At 41.8% G+C, this 18,086-nt stretch overlaps 1 protein-coding gene across 1 annotated transcript in view; it reads right to left on the reverse strand.

The window, feature by feature from the left end:
* Window positions 1-18,086, reverse strand: part of camkvb (CaM kinase-like vesicle-associated b) — a 57,508-nt gene that overhangs the window by 26,128 nt on the left and 13,294 nt on the right. The window lies entirely within an intron of this gene.

Genomic DNA, 18,086 nt, shown 5'->3' on the forward strand with positions numbered 1-18,086 from the left:
TAAAACTAAAAACAAACTAAAAACTACTTCCAAAAACATTCAGCTTTGATATTAATGAGTTTTTTGGGTTCATTGAGAACATGGTGTTAGGATGCCTGGGTCATTGACCCAGGGTTTTTGAGTTTATTATATTATTTATACTTTCTAGTCTTTGGTTTCTTTGAGTTCTGTCTTATGGTTTATGTCTCTGTCTTCTTTAGTTGCTCTGTCTCCCCTGTCACCTGTATCCCCTTGTCTAGTTCGCGTCTCTGTGTATCCTTAGTTCCTATATCCCCGTGTTCAGTCAGTGTTTGTGTCTGCCCTGGTCCCACGTCTCTGTTCCCTCTGTAGTGCCTGCATGTGAGTCTGTGTTATGTGTTTCCTGTTTTACTTTGAAGATCTCTGTCTTATCTCAGTGTGTTCAGTTTACGCTTCCTTTTGTCTCGTCAGTTCTGATTTGCCCCAGCTGTGTTTCCCTCCTGTTATTCATCCCCTGATTGCTCCCTCTTTGTATTTAAGCCCTGTGTTTCTCTGTGTCCGTGTCGTGATCTACCGTTTATTTTGCTGTGTGTTTTGTCAATCCGCCGGTTTAAGTTTATTTAGATTTTTTCCAGTTATGTTATGTTTGAGTTCAGCATTAAAGCTATTTCAATTTACGTTTGTCTCTGGAGTCTGCACCTTGGGTCCTATCCCTGTCCGCACACAGCCCACACCTAACACATGGTTGTTGTTCAATAATAAAATTATTCCTCAAAAATACAACTTTCCTAATAATTCTGCACTCCCTGAAGGTATCGGCAGATTTCCAGATTTATGATATCGGTATTGGACATAAAAAAGTGGTATTGTGCTATCTCTACTTTATTAAAGAATAGGTGACGATGTGATTTCATTCATTCAAAACAAAAGCTGTGCATCTGACTCACACTGCTGCATTCTTCTATGAATGAGAACACTTTGCAGCTGCTTCATCAGCACAAGAGTAAGCGCACTTTTGCACTTCACTTCCTTCCCACTTCCTTCTGTCATCCTGTGCCATCACTCTCTCGCAGCCACGCTTCATGGCGAAACACTTTAAGCAAACAACAGCACGAGCTTAACTTTGCACCTTACAAGAGTCACATGACAAATCAGAGTACAGTTGCTTCTTACGGCAGCTTCTAGAGAGGAAGTGAGACAACAGGATGTGTCACATACAGCAAAGAGTCACAGTTATATGGTCAATGTATTTCCAACCCTTCCAGGACCGGCAAACAACCCTTTTTACATCTGATGCCCACCATGTACAAAAGAAACACATCCATCATTACACAGTATAGACCATTTTGTTGTTGTTGAATACAAAAGAAACTGTTATACTCATGATACATGTTCATTTACAAGTGTGATAAACTTTTGAAGTATTTTAATACTCAGTGAAAACTATAAAGAAATTTTTAATAGGCCAGCTCTGAATTAAAAGTAATTTAACCATATTTCCCTAAAAAGTGGGAACGTATTTAGAATGTACTTAGAATTAGAGATGGCACGATACCACTTTTTTATGTCCGATACCGATATCACAAATTTGGATATCTGCCGATACATATATGACTCCGATATAGTGTGTTTTTTAATCAATAAAACTGTTTTTTTAATATCTTGCTGCATTTTGTATAAGTTCATATTCAGATTTAAATAAACAACAACACTAAAGCCATTCTGTTATACCAGTATGTAAAAAATACACTGCGCCCAAAATATTTTAGTAGTATAGCTTACTAGGGTATATTAGACTTAACAGTTATACAGTAATGGACTTCTATATATTTTACATAAGATTAAAACTTTGGGTGTAAGATTCAAATAATTATTTATTAAAAGCTAGACATTTTAAATGAGAATAAGAAAGAAAAGTATGTCTTTGTGCCCCCTTTTCCCTATTAATGCCCTATCGGCCCCCCTGGCTAAACTTTGCTAGATCCGCCCCTGCACAGTTACCAGCCGTCAGCTAGAAAAGGATCCTGGTGTAGAAAGTAATATTAAATAAATTCTAACAACAGCTTATCAAGGTTAAACGTGCTGCTGTTGTTCAGCCGCTGGTTTCCTCTTTCTGGTGCAAAGTGGGCCAAAAACAAAGAAGAGAGACGGACTCTCAAAAGCCAATCAGCTGATCATTAATCAGTTTCATGATTGAAGTAGCAGCAGGAGAGGGAGGGAGGGAGAGAAGAGGCAGTTGCTCCATATATCGGTTGTTAAGCTTAACGCTGGAATGCTTAACAAACATTCAGAGATGAACTTACACAGTTGCTTTACTTCTCTCTGGGAAAACTTCCTCGGAGATGAAATGCTGGTTTGGTAGCGAGGCTCCAAATACACACAGCCGCTCTATCACGTGATGCATACTGCTCCGACGCATTTTATGAGGTGCTTTTTTGATATTTAATGGATCGGATTACATTTTTTATTTCTCTCCGATATCCGATCCAGTAATTTACGTCAGTATCAGACCGATACCGATACGTAATATCGGATCGGTCCAGCTCTACTTAGAATGCAATACCTATTTTACTATATTTAAAGTCTCTACAGTGATGTGCATACGACAATAAGGTTTGCGCCAGCCCTCATTTCTTTATTTTTTGTTAGGACAATGGGAAATAGGTGGAGCACTTCATTAAAATGTGCAAACATTCAAGGAAATGCAGCATATAGGCCAAAAACAGTTTGGACAGTTCTAAAAAGCTTGAAAGTTAATATTAGGCATGACCACTTTTATTCTTCAGCAGAGCCTGAACTCTCTTAGACAGTTTTCTTGTCAGTGCATTAAGTAGCTTTCAGGAATATTTCTTCGAGCCTCTTGAAGAACACACAAAGCTCTTCTTTGGATGCTGACTTCAATAATGATCAGGTTCAGGTTCTGGGGAGGCCATCCATGATTGATAGTGTTTTATTGTATTATTCTTTTTTACATTGGCAGTGTGTTTGAGATCATTCAAGAATGTTAAATGAATTAGTTGCATATCAGATGCTTTCCACATGGTAAATCAAAAGATTCTGTGTTCATAATTCCATCAATTTCGATCTCCAACACTAACCGGGTGAAATGCCTCCCCAAACCATGACAGAGCCTCCAACACGTTTTGTTGAAGGCTGAAGACAATGTAGTAACTCTCTCCTGACCTCCTCCGTACATATTTACAACAAGTTGAACCAAAAACTTCAAATTTGGATGTGTTGCTGCCACAACTTTTCAGTCAAGTTCTTGTGTAATTTGGCATGTCTCACTTTCCCCCCCTTGTTCACCTCATTTGAATGGTTCTTTGCAGCCACCTTTTGCAGGCCATTTCAGTCCTATAAAAAATGGACAGGTAAAAAAGAGCCAAAGACAAACAAGCTTCAGAAACCCTGAAAAACTGTTGCTTAAGACCACTTTTTAAAAATTATAAGAAACTCTGACTCCTTTGGAACAAATTATAATGAAATGAGGGGGTGGCTAAAGACTTTTGTACAATGTTATATATTCTACTAGAAAATGTAGAACTGTCTCTTGCAAGTGCAGTTTCTCTAGTGAAACTAGCTCAATGAAACAGCGAAGTAGTGAGAGTTGTGTTGATGGCAGCTGTTCCAATAAAGCATACAGCTAAAAATGCTGATAAAAGCTGATAAAACTGATTATATCTCTATTATGCGTATGTAAATGACAAAGAGTTAGATATCTTACATAAAAAAATTAACTTCTATATCTACGTCCTACTGAGAGGATCAAACTGTATTATTAGAAATGAAATCCAAATGGCCACTTTTGACTTCCAATATGAGTGTCCATGGGTACTTTAGTGCAGACACTGCAGTACATACAGTGGGGCAAAAACGTATTTAGTCAGCCACCGATTGTGCAAGTTCCCCCACTTAAAATGATGACAGAGGTCAGTAATTTGCACCAGATGTACACGTCAACTGTGAGAGACAGAATGTGAAAAAACAATCCATGAATTCACATGGTAGGATTTGTAAAGAATTTATTCGTAAATTAGGGTGGAAAATAAGTATTTGGTCACCTCAAACAAGGAAAATCTCTGGCTCTCACAGACCTGTAACGTCTTCTGTAAGAAGCTTTTCTGTCCCCCACTCGTTACCTGTATGAATGGCACCTGTTTGAACTCATCATCTGTATAAAAGACACCTGCCCACAGCCTCAAACAGTCAGACTCCAAACTCCACCATGGCCAAGACCAAAGAGCTTTTGAAGGACACCAGGAAAAGTATGGTAGACCTGCACCAGACTGGGAAGAGTGAATCTACAATAGGCAAGCAGCTTGGTGTGAAAAAATCAACTGTGGGAGCAATCATCAGAAAATGGAAGACATACAAGACCACTGATAATCTCCCTCGATCTGGGGCTCCACGCAAGATCTCATCCCGTGGGGTCAAAATGATCATGAGAACGGTGAGCAAAGATCCCAGAACCACACGGGGGGACCTGGTGAATGACCTGCAGAGAGCTGGGACCAAAGTAACAAAGGTCACCATCAGTAACACACTACAACGGCAGGGAATCAAATCCCGCAGTGCCAGACGTGTTCCGCTGCTGAAGCCAGTGCATGTCCAGGCCCGTCTGAAGTTTGCCAGAGAGCACATGGATGATACAGCAGAGGATTGGGAGAATATCATGTGGTCAGATGAAACCAAAGTAGAACTTTTTGGTATAAACTCAACTCGTCGTGTTTGGAGGAAGAAGAATACTGAGTTGCATCCCAAGAACACCATACCTACTGTGAAGCATGGGGGTGGAAACATCATGCTATGGGGCTGTTTTTCTGCCAAGGGGACAGGACGACTGATCCGTGTTAAGGACAGAATGAATGGGGCCATGTATCGTGAGATTTTGAGCCAAAACCTCCTTCCATCAGTGAGAACTTTGAAGATGAAACGAGGCTGGGTCTTCCAACATGACAATGATCCAAAACACACCGCCCGGGCAACAAAGGAGTGGCTCCGTAAGAAGCATTTGAAAGTCCTGGAGTGGCCTAGCCAGTCTCCAGACCTCAACCCCATAGAAAATCTGTGGCGGGAGTTGAAAGTCCGTGTTGCTCGGCGACAGCCCCAAAACATCACTGCTCTCGAGAAGATCTGCATGGAGGAATGGGCCAAAATACCAGCTACTGTGTGTGCAAACCTGGTAAAGACCTATAGTAAACGTTTGACCTCTGTTATTGCCAACAAAGGTTATGTTACAAAGTATTGAGTTGTATTTTTGTTATTGACCAAATACTTATTTTCCACCCTGATTTACGAATAAATTCTTTACAAATCCTACCATGTGGATTCATGGATTTTTTTTTTTCACATTCTGTCTCTCACAGTTGAAGTGTACCTCTGGTGCAAATTACTGACCTCTGTCATCATTTTAGGTGGGGGAACTTGCACAATCGGTGGCTGACTAAATACTTTTTTGCCCCACTGTATATATGCACAATAGTCTTCAGGTAACATGGCTCATAAGCACATTCCCTATGGACAGAGTGTGTGAGAAACAATGTTAGCTTGTTTTTGATGAAACAGCTGCAGACAATCCAACCTGAAGGAGAATAGTTTGTTTGTATACATATGAGTACATACCTGAATACACGCCTGCCATTGTGCAATGCACGGTGAAACCATATAGTGCGATGCTCTATGAGAATTTGTGTCCTTTCGGATTTCCATTGGAGACAGCCACAATTTCTAATTTTAGCCCAAGAAATGTCTCTGCTGTCAACACTCCTGTACCGTTATGTCACTTGTAATTCAATACACAAAAGTATTGTGATTGTAACGAATCACAACATATTGTATGTGTTCTCCGGCTGTACTCTTTGTAGATACACATCAAATATTATAAGAAGAATACAAGTTTGGGGAGAATTTAAGGTTGAAAGGCTAATGCAAGAGTCTTAGCAATACTATCACAAATGATTGGTGATGTCTAACATTGGTGCAGAAAACAGATGTTCCTGAGTATGCACACAAATCTGCACAAAGTAGATTCATAAGAAGATGCGACAGTCAGGGACAGTTTTGACTACCAATTCATTTCCAGAATAACTATAAAGATACTGGCTGTCGCCCATGCTAGCCCTCAGCCTTCTAGTAAATGCACTTATGGTATACATTTTAAAATCTTAGGTGCCATCTTTCTTGAGTTATCGTGTTCATAAGGTTTTCAGAAAACATGACTTTTGACCTTGATCATCAAGATTTTTAGTAGATGTTCCCATGGCATCATTTTGAAAATGCTTGAAACTCGGTGTCCATGCCTGGTGATGTGACAGCAATACCCCATTAGACTTTTATGGCTGACGGGTCACAGTGGAAGGAATCAAGAACCCTAACGTGATTTTTCTCTGGGGGCAACAGCCTATTTTTGAAAGGGTTTCCAGTCCAGCCACTTGGTATCTGATGCAAAACCTCTAGCAAGATTTTCATTGAACCAAAACCTGCTTAAACATCAGTCGTCAGTAAAACTAAAGTCATTAATAGGACAACGAATGTAAACCACAACACTCCCAGTACCAAAGATGTTGCCTGCAGATGTCAGCATATTCATATATATTTAAACACACATTCATGTAAGCACTTTTTTTTTACCTACCTAAGCACTTTGTAACATTCCCGACACTCACTAACACTCCGATGGATTCACTGAGGGAAACTTGTCTTGCCTTGACAAGGATACTTGTCTTGTCCAAACATACTTCACCATCCAGACTGGAGTAAACAAGGAACTGATCCACTGACCTTCTGACTGGCAGAAGCTGTACTCTACCTCCTGACTCCTGCACCTTTAAAGATATCATAAGCTATGATTGCTGTATGATTTCCATTAAAACAAAAGTTATACCACTTAAATTATTTATTAGGTGCATAATCATCCATCAATCCATCCATCCATCCATAATCATGCAAAAGTGAAATTACATGAGATTAATAATCATGGCTGCCAATTCCAAACAAATTAACTTTAATAAAGCTGTGCCTTTTGGAGACTCATTGGGAGATTTCTCCTCTCCTCAACTTCTCCTCTACAACACCCAAGTCTTTACTAAGCCAACCTCATTAACTGCTTTGCTCCTGCAAGCTGCTTCACGGGACAGACACTTTAATTGTTACCCATAAAATCGACATTACATGAAAAATATAATCTAGAAGCAGTGATAAATAAAATGGACTTGTTTTTAATGTCGAGCTAACACTAATTGAAAGTCCCCTTAGAGTGCTGACTGTGAAATTAACAGAGCAAAAGAGACACAAATTATGAACAGTAAATTTATGATAGGACATAAATAAAACTGACCGAACGAGACTGTAAATTGGTCACATTTAGAGCGAAGAAGAAGAAGAAGAAGAAGAAGAAGAAGAACTACTACTTCCTAGGACAAACACAGCAAAAAAATCAACCTCAGGCTGATATTCATGATGTTTCTTTTTCTACATAATATTGTTTTGTTTGGCAACATAAAAGGTAGATTAAAGTCACAATGAAGCCACAATTAAATAGCATTTTATTAACACAGCCAGGTAGTCAGTTACATGTTTCATAACGCTGCTCCTGCTACATGGCTTCCTTCAAAAAAAGGAGAATGTTGATCAGTTATCAGAGACTTCTTAAAAACCTCTTAAAAATAGCAGTTCCTTTTCTTGAAGTTGGATATATAACAGATCAAATTAGCTGAATGAAAAACTGCTATTTCTTTGGCCCAGCACCCAACACACTAAATGCCTTGTCTTACTCTCGTAGTCTCAAGATCCATCAAGTCATCACCAGGAGCGACAGCCACCCCTGACTCTAATCTCATCCTTTTGCTAAATCTACTTTCACCTGTCTTCAGGAAGAAGAAATGCTAAAACCAAGAATGTCAGTACTTTATGAACTCTAGGAGTTCCAGCAGCTGATTTGTTTTTCCATCAAAACTGAAGCTTTTTATTAAAAAAACAAAAAACAAAACAAAACTTCAGTTTTAGCCTGTATACAGTACAACAAGATGGTGCATACAGTCCATGGAAAGACAGTACAGACATGCATATATAAGCACCCTGCCTGGGGCAGCACAGACAGAAGTAAAGATACATCTGCAGGAATTAAAAAATGCTTCTAAATGACTGGTGTTGTAGAGACCCACCTTTTAGCACATCCCAGCACACCCACTCACTTCACCAGATGCACCTTGTTTAGTTCTCTCACCTTTGATTGGGTGTGGTGCTTGTCCTTGATTGCACTCACCTGTCACACATTATATGTCACACAGTACATAAGGACTGCATTCACTTTTGGCTGACTCTTTCCTCACTTCCACACGGGGCGGCAGCTGAGCATTGGCAGTCCATGTGTGTCTTTGTTTCCTTCCTTTTTTGCCTTATTTATTTGAGAATAAAAGGAGTACCCTGAAAATAATTCTGCATTAGATGGCTGCTTTTCTTATTCTAACCGGATGAGCCCATGAAGCTGATTGCTTCAGCCCTGAACCTTCCTCCCTTCAAAACATGGTCCTCCGAGCCGGAGAGGTATTAGCATCATAGATACACAGCAGCCATCTAGAAGATCCAGTCGTGATAGTAGACCTCCTGCCTACCTGCAACAGTATGAAGTTCAGTACCCTGGAGCTAGAAGAGCTACATGTGAGACAGAGAGCCAAACTGAATGGCAGCACAGTGATAAAGACACACATGGGCTGCAGGATCCTGTCGGAGAGTCAGAAAGACCACCAGAGACATCCCTTGTTCCTTTACCCACCACCCAAGATGAGGTCATGAGGGAACTCCTAACGACCATGAGGGAGATTAAGCAATTTATGGTTCAATCATCTCCTTCCCATTCTCGTAGCTCCAGATCTTCAATTCGCACAGTCTCATCTGATGGAATCAAAGCTTCTGTATGCAGTTTACGAGCCAGTCCTCAAACACATCAACAACATGAGCAGCTCCCAGTGATTGATACAGTAACCTGTCAATCACCCTTCCAGCCCCCGCAGATTAGCCGTCAGTCTGGCTTAGTTACAGCTGCCAGCCCTCCTTTACCTAATTCAACAATACTAGATGCTGCTATCCCTTCAACTGGTTTGCCTAGACCAGTCCTTGCTACAGAAGATGAGACTCCCTTTGATTTCCTGGCCTTATCACGGCAGGATCCCGACCAGATCTCATGTGTTCAACCTGCTGTTCCTTTAGCTGAAGACCCTGTTCAACCTCTCATTCGCATATCTGACCACAAGCATTGCCCTCCTCTAGAGCAGCAACCAGCTACATCCAATACCTCATATGAACAGAAACCTTTGATATCTGGTACTGCTAGCTCGGGTCACTCCTCTAGCACGATAACACATTTATATAAGCTTGAAGGTCCTTCATTTCCAGACCTTAGTAGAGAAGACGAAATGCAATACAGGATGTTACGGATGGCCCTTACAAACCTTCTTGATCCTCATGAGACAGAGCACTTCAAATATCATGTCCTTCTTGATCACCTCAAAGTAGACCAAGCTAAACGATTAGCTCTTGCCTTTTCCTACGCTCCTGACCCATACACTCAAGCCATCAAAGCCCTTGATGAGCGTTATGGGCAACCAAGACAGCTGGCATTGAAAGAGCTAAAGAATATACTGGAACTGCCTCCTATCAGAGCAGGTGATGGTCAGAGCCTTGATAATTTTGCTCTTCGAGTACAGGCTTTAGTTGGGTTGCTTAGCACTATGGGAGAACAAGGACGTGCAGAACTAGACTGTGGCTCCCATGTCGATCGCTTGTTAGTGAAGTTGCCTGCAGAGCATTTCAGTCGCTTCAAACGGCATGTTTACAGGGAACAGGGAGAAATGACGTATACCTTGCCTTTGTTCTCATCCTGGTTGCAAATGGAATGCAGGTGTCAACCAAAGAAGGCCAGTCCTGTTCCATCCTTCAACCAGACACGACCTGCCCGTAAGTACGCTTCTCCACTTACAACAATATTACATGGGGCAAATACATCTGATGATCCTGTACAGGCAGCACAACCCATCATAACTAAGGCAACATGTGCATATTGCCGCTCACCTGAACACCACATTAGTAAGTGTCCCGAGTTCATTCAGAAGACAAAGGATGAGAAAATAAACTGGATAAAAGCAAACAAACGGTGTTGGCGTTGTGCTAGGACTCATCAGGCCGCAAAGTGTGACCTGAGGAAAGCATGTGCCACCTGTATGGGACTACATCTACAGATCCTATGTGATGTAAATAAGAGATCTAAAACTGAAACTAATCCTGTAGTGAGGACACTGTACTTTGATAGACCTAGTGACTGTCCTAGTGTCCTTTTAAAGGTTGTGAAAGTGCTCCTGCGAAACGGCAAAAGAACCCTTGAAACATATGCAGTACTTGACGATGGCTCCCAGCGTACCATTCTTCTGACATCAGCTGCACAGCATCTCAACCTAACTGGGGAAGCAGAGAGATTATCACTTAGAACGGTCCGTCAAGAAGTTGAAACTATTCATGGTTCTTCCGTAAGTTTCAAAATCTCACCCATCGCACACCCAGAGAAAACCTACACAATTAATAATGCCTTCACTGCAAGTCACCTAGCACTTTCAGACCACACCTACCCTGTATCATCTCTCCAACGGAGATACAAGCATCTTCAAGGTATCCCATTACCCATTATTAATAAAGCAGCGCCACTCCTGCTCATAGGCTCAGATCATACTCACCTCATCACGCCTACTGCTCCATTGAGACAGGGACCATATGGGTCTCCTGCAGGAGTTAAAACCCAATTAGGATGGACACTTCAAGGTCCGATCACAGATTTTCAGCCCCAGAGCAGTACAGAGCATGTGCAGTGTTTGTTCACATCTCTCAGTTCATCTGCAGATGTACTGCGTTATCATGTTGAGAAGCTATGGCAACTAGACACTTTACCTGAATACAGTGAGAAATCTGTGATCCGATCAAAGCAAGATCAACTGGCACTGGAACTCCTTGAACAGGCCACAAAAAGGGTTGAGATCAATGGTGTTAATCGCTACGCCACTCCTCTTCTTCGGATGGCAAACTTTCCTCCTTTGAATGTCCCTCCAACTGTAGTCATGTCTAGACTCCGCAACACTGAGGCTCGGTTAGCTAAAGATCCTGACAAAGCCATGTCTTACAAGGATCAGATTTTGAAATTGGAGCAAGCAGGCTATGTAGTCAAACTTAGCCCAGAGGAGATGCACAATAGCAAAGAAACCTGGTATATCCCTCATCATATGACAAGTCACAACAATAAAGATCGCATAGTCTTTGACTGCTCTTTCACATTTCAAGGTCAGTGTCTCAATAAGTACCTATTGCCAGGACCAATCCTAGGCCCAACACTTCTTGGTGTTTTGTTGCGTTTTAGGCAACATTCAGTAGCAATAAGTGGCGACATCAAAGGCATGTTTCACCAAGTCAGTCTTCTGCCTCCTGATAAACCACTCCTCCGATTCCTGTGGCGTGACATGAACAAAGCAGCTCCCCCTTCAGTGTATGAGTGGCAGGTACTCCCCTTTGGTACGACCTGCAGCCCTTGTTGTGCAATCTATGCACTGCAGAAACATGTGAAGGAATATCAATCTGACAAAGATGTGCAGTCTTCAGAGAGTCTTCAGAGTTTTCCATCAGCAGAGTTAGCTCGAACACTCCTAGACAAATTAAGAAACCATCTATCAGAAGGAGGCTTCGACCTTCGCCAGTGGGCCAGCAATAATCCTGTTGTGATTAGCCATCTACCATCTGAGGTAAGAACGGCAAGTAATGAACTTTGCCTGACTGAAGACAAGCCATCTGGCCCACATGAACGCACATTAGGATTATTGTGGAATTGTGAGACTGATTTGTTTGCCTATAAATACAGAACTCTAGCCTCACACCCCACCACAATGCGTCGTATCTATGCAGTACTTGCTCGTCTGTATGACCCATTAGGCTACTTACTCCCATTCACAACACGCGCCAAAACCTTGGTGCAAGAGCTATGGAGAAAAGAGAGAGATTGGGACGACCCTTCCCTTCCACACGACCTCTTAGAGGCATGGAAGTCCTGGGAAGAAGAACTTTGTTATCTCCCACAAATTGCCATCCCACGTTGCTATACTTCTAAGGAAATGGATGTTTCTACCACAGTTCGAGACATTCATATCTTCTGTGACGCTTCAGAGCGAGCATATGGTGCTGTCGCATATTTGAGATCAGATTATCTTGAAGGCCATGTAGAACTGAGTTTCTTGTTAGCTCGCTCACGTGTTGCTCCTAAACGGCATTTAACAATACCCAGACTGGAGCTATGCGCAGCCCTACTAGGCGCACGCCTCTGTGAGCTCATACAAACAGAACTCACCTTACCAGTCAGGACTACCACCCTTTGGTCTGACTCGACAACTGTACTTCACTGGCTTCAGTCAGATTCCTGCCGTTTCAAGGTATTCGTAGGAGCCAGAGTCTCAGAAATTCAAAACCTCACAAACAGTCAAGACTGGAGATACATCAATTCAGCCACAAATCCTGCTGATGATGTTACGAGAGGTAAATCCCTGAAAGAGTTCCTTAGCCCAAACAGGTGGACTGAGGGTCCCTCGTTTCTGCATGAACCTCCAAATAACTGGCCCACAGTTACAGATCTCCATCCTGATGATGATCAGACTGAGTTAAAGAAATCCTACTTTTTTGGTATTGTCAGTATACCCTCCCATACATACACACCCAGCTTCAGAACGTATCAAGAGCTATTGGATTTCACGGCTCATTCACTCTCCAACCAAAAGGGTAACATTCCTTCTGCAGCTGATTATCAAACAGCAGAACAAGAAATCCTTCGTCAGGCACAACTGGACAGTTTCGGTGAAGATTTAGCCCGTTTACAGTCAGACAAGCCCCTCTCATCCGACAGCCGTCTATTGTGTTTGTCACCAGTGTTGTGCAGGAATTCTGGACTTATCCATGTAGGAGGCCGACTACGGCAAAGCCCAGACTTGGAATTGAATGTCATTCACCCAATAGTACTTGATCCTGCTCATCCAGTGACCAAACTGATCATACAAAATTATGATGACAAACTGCATCATGCTGGTTCAGAAAGACTTTTTGCTGAACTACGTCGGAAATTCTGGATTCTCAGAGGAAGGGAAGCCGTACGCAGGCATCAGTATAGCTGCGTCGCATGTCAGAAATGGAGAGCACAGCCCATCATTCCAAAAATGTCAGACTTGCCTGCTGCTCGTCTTAGGTTATTCAAACCACCTTTCTACTCCACAGGAATAGACTGCTTTGGACCATACAAGGTCAAGACAGGCCGCAGATCGGAGAAAAGGTGGGGAATAATATTCAAATGTCTCACCACTCTGTGTATACATCTTGACCTCCTAAACAGTATGGATACAGACTCCTTCCTCATGGCCCTCCAACGATTCATTTCTCGACGAGGAACACCCCTGGAAATTATATGTGATCAAGGAACTATCTTCAAAGGAGGAGATAAGGAACTACAGGCAGCTTTTAACAACCTTGCTCCGACTCTACAGCCGGTCCTGATGACTAAAAGAATCCATTTCAAATTCAATCCCCCGCATGCACCCCATTTCGGTGGAGCCTGGGAGAGGGAGATACGTTCTGTGAAGAATGCTCTGAAGAGAACCATTGGTGCACAGATGGTCACTGAAGAGGTCTTAAGAACAGTCCTAATTGAGATTGAAGGCATTCTTAACTCAAAACCCCTAGGCTATGTATCCTCAGACATTGCGGACATTGACCCCGTAACCCCAAACCTTCTCCTTATGGGCCGACATGATTCATCACTCCCCCTGGTATCCTATTCTGATTCTGACCTCCTAGGCCGACGACGATGGCGACATGCACAAATATTGGCAGATCACTTCTGGCGACACTTCATAAGAGACTATCTACCATCCCTCCAAAGAAGACCCAAATGGCAGAAGGAAAAACCAGATCTCACATTGAACTCTGTCGTCATGATTATGGATTCACACCTTCCACGAGCCCTTTGGCCTGTAGGAAGAGTGACGCGCTTGCTGAAAAGCCCAGATGACCACATCAGAACTGTGGAGGTCTTAGTACAGGATAAAACCTATATCCGCCCTGTCTCCTGTCTGATCCCCCTGCCCTCGCTTCCTGACGAAGACTGATCCTGATCATATCAACATATTTCTCACTAGAAATATGGGGGCGGCTGTTGTAGAGACCCACCTTTTAGCACATCCCAGCACACCCACTCACTTCACCCGATGCACCTTGTTTAGTTCTCTCACCTTTGATTGGGTGTGGTGCTTGTCCTTGATTGCACTCACCTGTCACACATTATATGTCACACAGTACATAAGGACTGCATTCACTTTTGGCTGACTCTTTCCTCACTTCCACACGGGGCGGCAGCTGAGCATTGGCAGTCCATGTGTGTCTTTGTTTCCTTCCTTTTTTGCCTTATTTATTTGAGAATAAAAGGAGTACCCTGAAAATAATTCTGCATTAGATGGCTGCTTTTCTTATTCTAACCGGATGAGCCCATGAAGCTGATTGCTTCAGCCCTGAACCTTCCTCCCTTCAAAACAACTGGATAATTTTCTCTTAACCTGAGGCTTAATGAATCTGCCTGATAAATTGACAAGAGGGGGAAAATAAAGAGAAGTGTGGGGAGAAATATGAGCAGCTGAATCGGTGCAGCCCTGAGTTCATTCAAAGACGAGACTTAAAGCTAATGCCTGTACAGTTCCACATTAAAGACATAGGAGTCCAGCAAGAAAAATAAAACATCGTTGTGTCCTACTTTACTAACAGCTCTTCAAGGCTAACCACCAGAAATCTATTTAAAATCTGCTGAGACATTTCACTAAAGACTCAAACCATCAATCTCATCATAGTACAAAAGGAAGAGTAAGGGGATCACCAAAGTCATTAAGGGTGATCTTTTAGGAACCAAGCCTTCCAGTTCAAGACAAATGTGCAAACGCAAATTAGCCTGGAGCCCTCCAGTTCAGTTTCAATTTCCAAGGGGTTTTCATCAACAGACAAAGACTAAAATACTCCTACATACAACTTTATTAATGCACTGCACTACAATCCTGGACTGTACTGCATGGCATGTGTCTGTGACTGATATCATGGTCGTGATAAAAAGAGGGAAAAGCCCAATATTTCTTTTTGTCTTTTTTTTTTTTTTTTTCTTGTTAGCACAATCCAATTCTTTCCTGCACCACCCCGTGTCCTCTCACAATCTGCTGTTTCCTCTACTCAGTGTAAGGCGAGTAGTTTGGGTCTAATGCTCTCATTAGTTCCTGCTCTATCTCTGCATAGCATTGCATGCTGGCTTCATCTTTTATTCTCTGTTCTCATTCAGTTTGAACAGCCCTGCTCTCCCATCTGGGAGCAGAGGATTCTTTTCCTCCCATTATATCATCCTTTCACTGAACTGGATAAACTGTAAATAGGAAGTTTAGAGCCTCTGACAGGGGATGGAGAGTGCTGATGCTCCTCCTGCTACACCCAGAGCCTGATGGTTAACACAAAAGCCTCCACATCATCCTTGTTTTAAGTCCTGCACATCTGAAACTGAATGCCACATGACAGCGTGTTGCTCAAAGGCAACACGTGTGATGAGGATATGGGAATCTGCATGAGTCATCATTATGAATTTGATGACAAAATAGCATCAATCCACAGAGAGTGCAGACACTGACATCAAAATATGCTCCTTAAAAATACATAAAGATCACATACCATCGTGATTTTATATATATATATATATATATATATATATATATATATATATATATATATATATATATATATATATATATATGAAGCATGCTAAAAATAATACTGTGTACAGCTGCAAAACGGGGCTAGGCTGCTAAGTACTTGAATGCATCTGAGCAGTATAAATCAGCTCTGGTGAAATAGATTTAGGTATTCAGCTAAAAAAAAAGTGAGTCAGCAAAAACAGGAATGCTGCAGTGGGAAGTTTAACACTGTTGTGTAAAAGGAAAGCAATCTCATAGGTGTGAAATCGACGTGGCTCACTCATTTTCAGCAGGAAACCATCATCAAATCAGCACACACTGCAGTATAACGGATGAAAACCAACCCAGCGATAATGATTCAGTCTCATAAACAGGCCTCCCTCATTCTTCTAGAATTAACCAGTTTTAGATTTTGTTAGCTCTCCCTCCAAGTCCAGCCTTAAAAGCCATCCACGTCTTCATTTAAATTCTCTTTAATTTGGAGAGAGCAAATAAAACTCAACAGCATAAAGAGACTTTGTGGTCAGGGCACCATGCCGCTGCTTGTTAGAAGTCTGCTACTAGGTTCTTGGAGGGAATAGAAACTGATGGGGATGAGTGTTACAGAACTGTTTTCTGAGGCTTTGGTGTGAAATCAAAGAGAAGTTTCTAACGCTCGCTGCTTTGGAGAAAAGCCTAGAAATGGAACGGGGATATTATATCAGTTAATGATGACTATCTACAGCAAAACTCCTGCAGGGAGATGTTAAGTACAGTAAGGACAGTCAGAGCATATCATTACATGAATTCTACTTTAAATGTTTACCACCTGAAATGGAATACACACAGCTTTCTAGTTAAGGTTTGAGGTTTTATTTCAGTCAAGAACCATAAACCTTTTTCCCTTTATTGTCACACAGATTAACCTGCCAAATTTTTAAAAAGCATCTGGTCACAAAAGAAATAACTGTTCCAGTTTTCCTTCATTATTTAGGCTCAGAGTCAGTCAGCAGAGCACACTAGCTTTCACTAGTTTGACATGGCTTTTATTTGAGACACAAAAACAAGAGGACAGGAAGACAGATTTTGACAGGGTGCTGTTGCTTTGATGATTCAGCTCAAAATGAACTCTGCCAAATTGTCTGCTTGCTTTGTAACAATGTTTAGCTGGGTTGTGCATGTCATCCACATGGATGCCAGGACCCAAGCAGTATTTTGCATTGTGACAACAATACATGAATGCTGTCACGGTCCTGGGTCAGTGGCCCAGTGTTTTGAGTTTCTTGTGTCTCTGAGTTTTTGTATTATGCTCTTAGTTCTTTGTTGCCCCAGTTTATTCTATAGTTTAGTGTCTTAATTTGGCCTTCTTGTATTCTGTTTAGTTCTCTGAGTATTTAGTAGCTGCCCTCTATGTCTCTTTGTTGTTGTTCTCTGTTTTTCTTAGTTGCTCTGTCTCCCCTAATCTAGTTTGCGTCTGTGCTACTTCCTGTTTTACTTTGAAGGTCTGTGTCTCATGTGAGTGTATCCTACTACTTTGCCCCCTTCTCTCGTCAGTCCTGATTTCTCCCAGCTGTGCTCCCCTTCTGTGTCTCATTCCCCTCGTTATTTCCCAGTGTATTTGAGCCCTGTATTTCTCTGTGTCAGTGTCACGATCTCCCTCATGCTGTGTGCGATTCTCCCCGTGTCTCCTGGTGTACATTATAATTAGCTTTTCCCAGTTTAGTTTTGTATTGTTTGTGATCTGTTTTCCAGCAATAAAGCTGTGCTTTTGAGTTCAAGTTCTGTCCCCGTGAGTTTGCATCTGGGTCCAATTCCTGCCTGCCACACAGCCGAAACATGACAAATGCATTCCCTTGCTGCACGTTCTAAGGGTACTGTTGTTGTCTGGCATCCACATCCAGAGAATCTATAGCAAACGATTGATTTAGGAATGATCATTGATGTTTTTGAAGACTTGTGAACCAAATACAAATACGTGTGCACCAAAAGGAAGCAATATTGATCAGTATCAGTCACAGTATCAGTTCCGCTGTTCATACATAATTCGGTTAGAAATGGTTCATAGCCTACACATTTTAAGCATTTACGGTTTACAGCTAAAAAGATGATAAGGGGCCGGTGATTTCATGATGAAATTATATGCCATCCAGTATAAGTACATGTACCTATAAATGTAAAAATTATGAGTGCAAGGATTTTAACTATTGTCTTGAACAATGCATCAATTCCACAGTCAGTGCTATAAGGAATAATATGTGGTTAATTAGCCAAAGAAATGAGAAACGCTGTGTGGGAGTGTGTAGCTCAACTCACAGTTTAATGGAGTGTAGGTTTCAACAGATGCTGATACAATTTTTTAGG

This window comes from Rhamphochromis longiceps, linkage group LG5, assembly GCF_057381845.1.
Source record: "Rhamphochromis longiceps isolate RC_006_pf linkage group LG5, R_longiceps_female_GT1.1, whole genome shotgun sequence".
In the NCBI taxonomy this organism is placed as follows: Eukaryota; Metazoa; Chordata; class Actinopteri; order Cichliformes; family Cichlidae; genus Rhamphochromis; species Rhamphochromis longiceps.